The following is a 12,627-nucleotide window of genomic DNA, read 5'->3' as shown; positions in this document are numbered from 1 at the left end:
TATCTAATTTTTCAAAAAATATTTTCTCTCTAAATAAAAAGAAACATATTCCACTTTTTTATTCTTTTATGTGTAAACACTGTGTCCCGAAATAGTAATGTTCTTCAGGTTCATATATATATATATATATATATATATATATATATATATATATATATATATATATATATACATATATATATATAATTTTACTTCAGTAAGTTCTAAAAATATATGGTACTCTTAGCTGGAGCTAACACTTAGTTTCTATGTGAAATACATGGACATCTAAATGTTCAATAAAAGTTCCCCTTCATTTTTTTCACGGCTGTTAAGTTTGTAATGAAGTGAAGAACATTTATTGTTTTCTCAATTGACAAGTTAATTATCGGTCATTAGTATATTATCGTTGTGGTATTTTGGTCTTGTCAGATAACAGGTCAAGAAATAACTTTTTTGTGGCTTCCAATCTATGTTATTTTGAATATTTGGCCAGGGTTTACTTGTAATGTGAAGTATCCTTATGTCAGGTTGTCCCGACAAACTTCTATACAGAGACCAAAGAAACTCGATGGTAGTGTCTAGTAGCCATTTAGATTATTCCTCGTAAGTATTCAATTCCCCTTTAGTATACGTTCAAAATCTCTCTCACTATCTCGCTCTCTCTTTCTCTCTCCTTCTCTCTATTTATCTATCTATCTATCTATCTATCTATATATATATCTACCTATCTATGCGTTCAAATTCTCTCTCTCCCTATCTCGCTGTCTTTCTTTTTTTCCTCCTCTTTCTCTATTACTGTTTTCATCTCTCTCTCTCTCTCTTTCTCTCTCTCTCTATCTATCTCTCTATCTATCTCTCTATCTCTGTGTTCGTATGTGTGTATAATAACAAATAAACGACTTTTCATATTCAAAACTAGACTGAATTAATAAATAGAAACTACACTTTGTTTTTAACCACAAGATTTTTAACCGTAGGAAGATGTGACACAATGTTAGAACATGGAAATTAATTTGCGCAAAAATTTGCACAAAAATTTGCGCAAAAATGCCTGAGCATCAATTTATTAAGAGCAGCACAGGGAAACATCAATAAACTAATCTCTTGTAAATAGAAAAGGGTAAAACTTGGGAAGGCGAACAACTAAAAATTGCATAGAAGCATACTCCAACATCAACAATAAGGGCGAGCACTCGTTGAACAGATGTATGCACGATTTGTATGTCATAATATGGATTGGGAAGTTGACAGTTTCCGAGAAGAACGTCATCGACATATGGAGAGAAAATGTAATCCACGCTATTATTTTAAATGTAAAGTTTTATAAATTCCAGCCTATCATGTGGTTAAAATCAGGAGACATTCGTGGACATGTCAATATATATATATATATATATATATATATATATATATATATATATATATATATATATACGAGTGTGGACGGGAATTATACATTTTTTTACAAAGGGTTACAGCATATCAGTACCCGGAGGCCACCTTAGGTTAAAGATGAATGTGTGTATTGTAGTCATTGGAAGATTTTCTTCTGGTGGAAATTTGGTATAATCAAATTATTCACGAGAACGGCATAACATGAACTTGCTTACGTTGGACTTGAAGACGACAATATTGTAGTCAGTCGGAAAGCAGACCAGCAGAACAAAGTTCCATAAACGGGCAGTTCTAGGAAAGAAGCTTTGTTTATGGAATACATGTTTAGGTTTAGACACCGATAGTTGGTAGGAGAATTTTTTGATTGAGTTTTTGGCTAGACACGTGTTTTTATGAAAGATTGGCAAGGGAGGACCATACATTGGAGCTCAGTTGAGCACGTAGCATGTAAATAACGATAAATACAAAAAAAACTTAGTATTTTACTGAATATAAGTTCAGTTAAGATACTTTGAGGAGAAGAGAAAAACGATAGGTTCCCCTCTCACTAGCTGAAAAAAAGAATGCATGAAACCTTTTTTTTTAATTCTTACTTGCTCGGGATATTTGAGACAAGAATGTCTAGCGTGATTACTTAAAAAGACTGCTTTCATTAAAATATTCTGTGTCCAGTAGGAATGGCGTTTATCGTCCAACCTTTACACATTCGTAATGCGTTAATTGACGAATCACTGAACACAGCATCCAAGGTCTGCCGCTGAGGGTGACTCTTACTTATAGCAGAGTCGCGGATGAAAACGTTCACGATATTTACTGGGGGGTAGTTTTAGGTTACTATCATTTGGAGTAAAATAGTTACGATATTCAAATAGCAATTTTTCATTTACAACCAAATACATAGGACAGAACACCAAAATATTAAATTTATTTGCAAGGGAATCAATGCATGGAATTTTTTTGTTTGTTTTTTTGTTGTTGAAGAATTTCAAACAAAACAAAAGGTTGGTGCATAGGTAAAATCAGCGAAAGAAAATAATAAAACAAATAAATAAATTCTGAAATCGTTTTCAATTTTCATGAGTCTTCACCAGGCATGTGATAAAATATACAAAGATATATAATATAGAGAGATAATATCTTGGCTTAGATTACAACAAATACTGATCAATTAGTCTTTTTCATTAATTTATTAGTTCAATAATTAAACATTGCGTATGATCGAACGGAAATTAGAGCCCTATGTGTCACTCCACATTTTTAAACGTTTCCCCCTGCATATAACTTGAAAGGGATTTATGCGAACTATTGAAGGTTTGAGAGCCGGACACAATCGACAACTAGAAAGCACCGAAATATGGGAAAGAAGTAACCTGCAGCATGACGATGGGCAACAGATTCAAAAGTTCATGAAATGTAGCTGCTGCTCAGTGTCTCTCATATACATTGATCGCCGTGAGATTTGAGCCGGAGCATTGCGACGGAATTTGGACAATCAATGACTTACAGAGAAAGTTATAGCATATTTTTTTTTGTCTGCACAAAAAAATATAGGGAAACAGTGCAAAGAAAAGCATGGCAGTATTTAAGGAAAGCAATGTCAACATTGGCGAGAGAAATAGGAACTGGGGAAGCAACTATGAAGAATGCGCTGAACCATGATCTTCGCTACTCCTCATGTAAGAGTCACAAGAGCCAATTACTCCCAAATTCCAAGCAAAAAATTCCTCAAAATGTCAAACACTCACTTAAGCAGAAGTTGTTTTGATATTACATAGAAAGTTTCACAAACTCAAAACAAACGGTGGCTAGACTTTAGTCTGCACGAACTCCTATAGACTAAGTTATCTTGTTCTTCGGCTATGGTTTCAACGAAGGTGACATCATGATGACCCGCATCATCGAAAAGAAACTCAGACTCAATTCAAATTGTAAAACTGATTCGTTGTCAAGCTCAAGCTATAAGTATGGCAATGATTCAGCATAGTGTGTCATTTGCACTAAAACAGAAGTCTAACTTCTTCCACGACTTCAGCAATCTCAACATTTCCCTACAATACACGTGATTACAAACCCATTGAATAATATCTGTTGATCACAGTTGATAACGACATTAACTGCAGAACAGCAATTGATTGCCATGATTAAACTAAAGTTCATGCGTTTCTCGAAGGAAACTATAATAACCGCGTGCTCCACGTTAAGATTCTAGCTAAACAGTTCCAATGTGCAGAATTTTAAATGTAATGTGAACAAAAATATTGCTGCCGAAGTTTCAACTAAGGAACAGAGTAGATAGAACTGGGCATTGGGGGCCTTATTGCTATCCAAATTTCAGTGAAAACCAATCGCAGTTAACAGTGAAAATCAATGATAAGTGCTTATTGCGATAACAAAGTTATTTGCAAATGTTATAAAAATGTGAAAAGTACTCGAAATCTTAGAAGAATTGTTGTCACTCAGATATCACCACCCATCACTATTGCTAAATAATTTATGATGACCTTTGTGATAAGAACTAGTGAGTACAACAACAACAATAATAATAATAATAATAATAATAATAATAATAATAATAATAATAATAAGGAGGTGATGTACCAGCTTCAACAGATGCTACAGCAAATAGTGAATAATCAAGGAGGATAAAAAGACCAAGATGCTAACCAAGCTTCCACTGGATAGGATGAGGACATTACTGGAACATTGGATAAGTTTATTGTCACCTAAATCCCAGATATGGTTTCTGGTTGTTGTCAGCGAGGCATTAATGCTAAGTGAGTGTTCCGATAGCGTAAAATCATTTGCTTTGATTAGCAAAAGAAATGTAGAGTACTAGAAATCTGGAGAAACTTATTGTTACTCAGACTTCAGGGAACCATACCGCTTATTATCAGGGAGCAATCACTGTTGTCGACTTATGTGAGCACCCTTATTGAATACTACTACTACTACTACTACTACTACTACTACTACTACTACTACTACTACTACTACTACTAATAATAATAATAATAACGCATCTTCTGTTTAATCTGTTCGAATAAGTCATTTATTGTTACGCTATTGTGATGCTCTTTTCTAACATTTCCATAATTTTAAGAGCATAAAAACATTTCGCGAAGGAAATGTAACGATGAAGTCCGAGGGGAAAGTATTATGCACAAAGATTTTTAATTACTTTGTTAAAGAAAGGTGTAATTTTGTTTTTAAAAATTGCAAGGCGGCAGAAGAAACAATAATGTAAAGTTTGTAACCAGAACATTTTCAATTATTGTAGTAGGCGTAAAATTATCGGGGCTTTTAAATATCATGGAAATTGGACTCCGGGTAATACAGATCATCTATATATCAAGCCAGCAAGCAGGCTCCTTCAGTCTTGTACAGACTATGGATAGTCACGAAGGGTTGCTTGTGCGTGAAATTTTTGTGGCAGGAGGTGCGCAATCTCCAACCACACCTCTCCTGAGAGATATTGTTAAATACCAGTGGTAAGTGAAGTACAGGACGACTGGAAACAAATGCCGAGATAAGCGGAGAGAACATACAGCACCTAGAATTCCCAAATGGTCACCTATCTGGTACTAACCAGGCTCAACGTTAGTATCAGATGGATGACTATTTGGGAATTCTAGGTGCTGTATTTGCTCTCCGCTCATCTCAGCATTTTTTCCAGTAGTCCTGTACATACACTTCACTTGCCACTGGTATTAAACAATGTCGACTCAGAAGAGGTGTGGTTGGAGATTGCGCACCTTCTGCCACAAAAAAATTCACGCGCAGGCACTCCACGGTGGGTATCCTTAGTCTATCAAAGTCTGAAGGAAGCTTTGTATATATATATATATATATATATATATATATATATATATATATATATATATATATATATATATACTCGAGAGGCGATCGCCCGGCTTTTCTTAGGCGTAAAATACGCTTAATATGATATTTTAATTTGTCCAGATTTCGTATATTTTATTATAAAATCGTGCTTTCTAAAGTAAAAAAAAAAATATTTAGGAAACATCAGTTAGAATCGAAACTGCAGCATTTAAAGCTGATTACGTTACCGCCAGACTACCGTAACACTTATATAAACCCATTAAAATAAAAAAATAAAAATAAACTAAGGTGAGTGTACAAACTTTTTTAACGATTCTTTTCAATTTTTGCCTCCTTAATATTTGACTCCTTAAGAACAATTTTAATCGGTTGAAGATCCATAAAAGAACGACCCGTTAAAAAAATCCAATCATTTGAGGCTCCTAGTGCCGCTCTTCGACTTATAGTTTCGGTGGAGATGGAATTTGAAAATATGGTGATAGACAGACACACAGACGTACCGACAGACAGACAATCCGACAAACAGACAGACATATAGCCGTTTTATATTAATTTATTAGTATAATAAAGTTGTATTTCTGTCTGTTTGTGTGTTTGTTCACAATTTGATTATAATGTACAAAAGTTTGATTAATATGTACCCACCCCAAAAACACTGGTTAACAAATAAATTTTCCTGATGAAAGCGAACGTTTACCCATATTCTAACATAATTTTTATACAGGGTGCAACAATGAAATTGCAGCCCTAGATGAGATGACATGATTCCATTTCCATTTGATGAAATTTTTGATGATGATTTTTTTTTATTGCAGACCATCTAGTAGTTTGCCAGTTGTGTAAAAATCCCAAGGGCGATATGACAATATGACACAATGTTCAACGAGCGAGATCAGAGATGTGCCGTTGTACACATCATGCTCTCTACCGATCCAAGTTATGAAAACAGGACCATTGCCAACACCCTAAAACTGCAAATTGGGCGGTTCAACACTAGAGCGCACAAAACGAAGTTTTCGGCCACGGTTATGGTCTTTGGTGTAGTTTAAAGTGAGGGCAACATCATGCCACCTCACATTTTCGAAGTAAGCTTGAAAGTGTACACCAAAATGCACTTGGATGTGCTGAAGAGTGTGGTGATCCCTTGGTGTAATCCGGTGCTCGCTGGCAGACTGTGTGTAACAGCAGGACTCAACGCCGGCCCACAAGTTCATAAAGACCAGGGCTTGGCTTCAGAAGGAATTCTCTCACTACCCCGGCCTCATCCCCCCATGAACTATATATATATATATATATATATATATATATATATATATATATATATATATATATATATATATATATATGTGTGTGTGTGTGTGTGTGTGTGTGTGTGTGCGTGTGTGTATATATATTGTATTTTTTAATTTTTTAATATGAAACGTATTTTCTCATAATAATCCAATAATTACCTTACTACTACATACAAGTAGACACCTACAAAGGTGGTTATTTTACGCAATGGTTATCATCATGGATTTCGTAATTAATTTAATTTGAAATCAGGTGAGTTAAGTAACTTTCTAATATCACTGGAAAAATATAAAGTAATGTTAACCATATGTTTTGCTATTCAGCATCCACTTTGTTCTCGCTTAGTAATATACTTCAGATTGATTCAGGAGGAAATTAAATATCAATTGCAAATAATGAGCTTGATTTTCAACAATTAATTAGAACTTGTGAATTTATTTATTTCAATATTTTATATACATCCCTATTGAGAATCGTCAGGCAAAAATGCAATGACAGGTTTTTCCCAAACGAACTTTTTACTTTCTATTCTTTTGTTTTTTTTGTATAAGGATGTTGTACCCTTGTTTTTTTAATTCATCGAATGTAGCCTAATTGCCATAAGTATACCTTCATAATTTATTACCTCACTCTACTCACATATTTGCACTATTTACAAAGAGAGATAGAGAAAGAGAGAAATGGAGTGGGACTCGAAATTTTTTTTATGTGAAACCATCTTTTTTTTTGCGATAAGATTTCGGTAAATGTTATTCTTTGGATTTGCAAAAGTCGTGAGAAAAAGTGGCTATTTCAACGTTTCAATAAATAAATAAGACATTGTGAGGTAAAAAAAAAACAACAACAAAAAATACACTTACTTTTTATCTCTGGTTTATGAATTCGGTTAACATTTTGAGAAGTAATTTTTTCTCTGCAGATTTCATAACAAATTTAACAACGTAAAGGATTTTACGTAAAGTTAAATTTTATTGCTGGTGTATGTTGACATGATGTTGCTGCCACAATTACTTCCTTATGTAAAGTGAGTTTTTATCAACAGATCCAAACGCACTTATTTTTGAGAGCAAAGAAATAACAATGAAAATCTTTTTGCTCTCCTTTCATGACCAGTTCAGCGTATTTTTCAAAATCTGTCAGCATCCACATATTCGTTTCTAAACAGCAAAGGAAAATGTTTACTTTGCAGAAGTTAATTCCCAATTTTCATAAATAACAAACTGTGAAAACAAAACTCACGCTTGAATTCCAGATGTGACCCAGATGTGACCCAGATGTGCATTTGCTTCTACTTGCACTTATTATTGTTATCCACTGGCAGTTCTCACATAAATTATCGTCAACCCTTTTTCACTGATAAATGATTTTCCCTGGAGGTTTTAATAAGTTTTATCAGCTTTCGAGTATTCTCCGATTTTTCGATAACCATTGAAAATGAATATGATATCGCAATAGCCGCTTACCATTGATTTTTTGCTGGTAACAACAGATTTGAGTGCAAGGTCTAAGTACTACCTGAACCCTGCTGGTGGAGGTCTGTTTAGTGCTATCCCCTCTTGTCATGTGTGTTTGTATATATGTGTGTATCTTTACGTGTATGCGTGTGTATATTTTCATATCATTGTGGATGCTGGTATATCTTTTTCATCCGATCAATCATTATTTAGGAAAATTCAAAACATGTTTGTATATTTTATTTTTCCAGATAGATGACGAAATAATACTTTCACTTATAAATAAAAGTGTAGTTGCTTCAATATGTATTCTGGAATTCAAAATTAATATCCTATGAGCTTGAATTTTAAAGTTTAACTAAATTAACGCACACGAACACACACATATATGTGTGCGTGTGTGTGCGTGTATGTGTGCGTGTATATGCGCACGCGCGCACGCGCGTGTGTGTGCACTCTCCCGTCGATTTCGATGTATGAGGTTCCGCCACAACAACTAAGTTATTCGGAAATTCTCACAGGTGATTTCTTTTTAGTGGTGAAGGCTTTGTGTTGAACCAACCACAGTTTTTGGTATTGCTGCTAATCTTTGTCAGTTCAGATGATTGCCACAAGACAGAGCATGCAGGTTTTTCCATTAGGAATTTCCTTCTCCTAGATACTGGGAGTGCATCTTAATTAATGCGCCCCCAGATACCAACCTGGACATTTCTACGAATCAGCGTCATATATATATATATATATATATATATATATATATATATATATATATATATATATATATATATATATATATATATATATATATGTGTGTGTGTGTGTGTGTGTGTGTGTGTGTGTAATTGCAATATAATAATAATAGAAATAACAAAATAAAAAATATATTAAAATAAAAAAAATTACGTTTCTGAAGTTTTGAGATGAAGATTAAATATTTATATTATTTTGATTTTTCGGACTACTGTTCTTATCGTCAATGTTATTTTCACAACATTCCGGTCGATGTAATCCTACGACCTTCTTGTATATCTTGTTGAACTCTGAAACCTTTCTGTCGAACTCGAGAATCTCTGTGTCGAACTGGAGCACTTTTTCTTTCATATACAAGTCTATCATGATTTCGTTCCGACAGCTATGATTTGGTAGAAGTCTTAAGTAATTCACAATCGTCTATGGCTTAGTGGATAGAGTGCTTGATGAAATTCAGTTGTAAAAGTTGATATACTGGAGGTTGAATTTTCTATCTTCAGTGCGGGCGACACTCAAAAATACATTTGGGCATTATTTAGGATTTTTACCTAGTCATAGCTGATGAAAGAAGAAAATGCTACACTCTTGGATTAAATAATATGTTCCGTTCGAAATTCCTAGCAGACTTGAGTTCGACAAAAATATTTCCGAGTTCGATAAGATATACCTGAAGAAGGTCGGAGGTTACATCGACCGAAACGTTGTGAAAATAGCACGAAAGATAAGAACAGTAGTCTAAAGAATCCAAATAATATAAAAATATTTTTTTTTATGTTTAGGTTTACTTATCTTTCGCTCTACTAGTATTTTGATACAAGTCCAGCAAAACATAATTAAAAATAAAATTTCCATCAGAAAAATAACAGTAATAGATTCATTGTAAAATATCTTAGTCTTATGATATAAAATATAAACATGGCATTGAAAGAGTTGAAAACAAATTTAATGCTTTCCATATACACTCTATTTAGAAATTGATTGCACACATACATATCGAGCTCTATCTTACTAAATATTAAGCCACCATTGTTTGCCCCGTTGTTTGCAATATTTTGATTGAACTTTATACTTAACACAAAAAGTATCTATTTGATCGAAATTGAATATATATATATATATATATGTGTGTGTGTGTGTGTGTGTGTTTGTGTGTATGTGTCTGGCATTCTTTTAATGCGTATATGTGTGTGACATTCTTAATATATATATATATATATATATATATATATATATATATATATATATATATATATATGTAAACCCTATGTATCGCTTTATTGCAGGTCAATATTTTTTAATTTCAAAATTAAAAAAAATGTTGATCTGCGATACACAGATTTATGTGTGTGTAATCAATTTTGCCACTAGGAGAGTAATTATATATAAATAACACAGTTTTTATTTAGATAGTTCAATAATGCAAAACTAAAGTAAAATAATTTCCTACAATGAACAACTACTCATATTGATCGGATTATTTTTCTTATCTTGAGAATTATTTGTACAATGTTTTGGTCGGATTTCCTGCGACCGTCCTCAATCATGTTGGTTGTTGTTTGGAAAACATGCCTGAGGACACTCGAAGAACAATCCAACTAAAACGTTGCACGAATAACACTCAAAATCAAAACAATAGTCCTTGAAAATAATATAAACAATCAGCTCTCATCTAAAAAAAATCAGAACGTTAACCACTCATATAGTTTCTCATTTTCAAAATGTCGATTTGGTAAAATTGTTTCGACCCAATAGTAGCTTAAAAATATATATTTAATCAATTATAATTTAGCACGATAGGCCAAATAAACAAGAAAAAACTATTTTTCAAAGTTTCCTCATCATATGAAACAGACTCTCTTATTTATATGGTATTCACTTTTTTACACAGAACATATATGTAATGCGTCAACCATTTTAAACATTTACTATGTTTACATTTTACAGTGGCAGTCGCAGACTTTTCAGTAAAGTTCATATCAGTTTTTATAATTCAATTTTAAACTACCTACATTTGTTTTCATCAATCAAATTTCAACATTTTTATTTGATTAATTTTAACCAACATACATGTTTAACTATTTTCAGATGTTAAAAGCTATTAATTTTATATTCTGTAGAAATAAAACCGTACATGTATGTATGCGTAAATATCAAACAGGTAAACTCTTAAACTACTGGTCACATAACACTGAAATTCTCTAAAATAATATTCATACACCAAGGATGGTTTATAGCGAGTAATGTCTTTGTTTACAGGCATGTATATCGCGTACAGCCATCGGCGAATTTAAATGCAAAATGTACATTCCCACTAGCCGACATTTTTGTGTTTATGTGCACGCACAGATTCGCTTCATTCCTTCAAGTTGTTTACTACTAAGCTAAATACAGAAAACAGCACCAGGCTAGAACGCTAGATATCTGGATTTCAATTCGAGCTGATGACACCGACTCATTTTTCATGTCTTTGTATTAATAAAAAAATGAAATAGTACGTAAATTTTCTTCACGGTTTTGAATTTGTATATACGAAAACAAACCTATATATTCATTTATCGAGTAGACAAACAAATATTACTTTCTAATGCTTCTGAATGCGTACGTTTTTCTTTATTTTTATAAAAAAATAAGCATTTTAGACATTAATTTAAATATACGAAAAAATAGTAGAATAATTAATTTCCGTGTTTATGATTTTCATAACAATAAAAAAAAACATGTTTTGATTGTCGTCTGCCGTAAGGGGCAGACGACAATCAAAACACCGTTACGAGACTATTTCAACACATATAAGGTTAACACGAAAGCTATCATTCAAACATAAACAGAGGTTGTCTTATCCATTATATTTAAAACGAAATTAATTAAAATTTGATTTTGCTCCAAAATAAAAAAAAACTTTATAAAGTTTACGTTCATCCACTCCGCATCGATACAAGTGCCAATCGACATTAAAGTATTGTAAATACATTCATATTCTTTATTTTTATTTTTTTCCTCTTTAATTTCATTTTTTTCTCTTTTAAGATTTATATTATAAACATTTCGTAACCCATAGTAATCCATATTCAACTAGTAATTAATTTTTATATAGTTTTAATGTCTTTCACTTGATATTATTTAACAAATTTAATCGGTTTATATCATAAATGAATTCACTAATCTGTTTATAAGCTCGTAAGTATCATCGTCAATGCATTCATTGGGATGTTAAATGTAGTTTATGAATGGTTGAAAATGTTGATATATACAAACTTCAAAGGAAACGCAAATAAAATAATATTACCAGTTAGAAATCGTTGGAAACGCTATATTTGAATTTATCTTAAATATTTCAATTATAAAGGAAGATAACTTCCGTTTTCGAACAATGATACTCAAATAGAAAACTGAAGAATTTTATTGTTCAAAGGGAGGTAACCACTAATTACTTATAAGTTAGTTTTTTATATAATGTTTTAAAGATAGTAATATTAATATTATTTAAAACATTATATACAAAACTAACTTCTTTTGGTGCGGACAAAACAGTCGTGGGAGAAGGCTTCATGCCAATCTTTAGAGTACAAGGTACAGTTTACTACCTGATTGGTTCAATAACTCCATCACCTAATGAAAAACCGAATTTATTGCAGATTTATTTCATGAGTGATTATCAGGATCAAAGTAACCAACGTTGTCAAACTTTCAAACACCTTTATTATCAAATTGTAACCGATCCACATTATATGCTTAATGAACGTGATCACATGATTCGTTCATTTAAAACAACTTTAGAGCACCAACCTGAATGTATAGATTTCCGTGTAGTCATTTGTTCAGAAAGAAGACCAGCAATGGAATACGTACGCCGCTGCAATGCACCTACTACTGATGTTGCCATACTAATTGCTGGTGAGCATCTTACGAC

The 12,627-nt window shown here is 32.6% G+C and overlaps 1 protein-coding gene across 1 annotated transcript in view; it reads left to right on the top strand.

Moving 5' to 3' along the window:
* LOC145258257 (pro-neuropeptide Y-like) overlaps positions 1-12,627 on the top strand; it is a 41,104-nt gene that overhangs the window by 11,872 nt on the left and 16,605 nt on the right. The gene's annotated exons all lie outside the window — the stretch shown is intronic.

This window comes from Euprymna scolopes, chromosome 33 (assembly GCF_053919585.1).
Source record: "Euprymna scolopes isolate OS-2025 chromosome 33, ASM5391958v1, whole genome shotgun sequence".
Taxonomy (NCBI): Eukaryota; Metazoa; Mollusca; class Cephalopoda; order Sepiida; family Sepiolidae; genus Euprymna; species Euprymna scolopes.
This window is presented reverse-complemented; position numbering and strand designations above follow the sequence as displayed.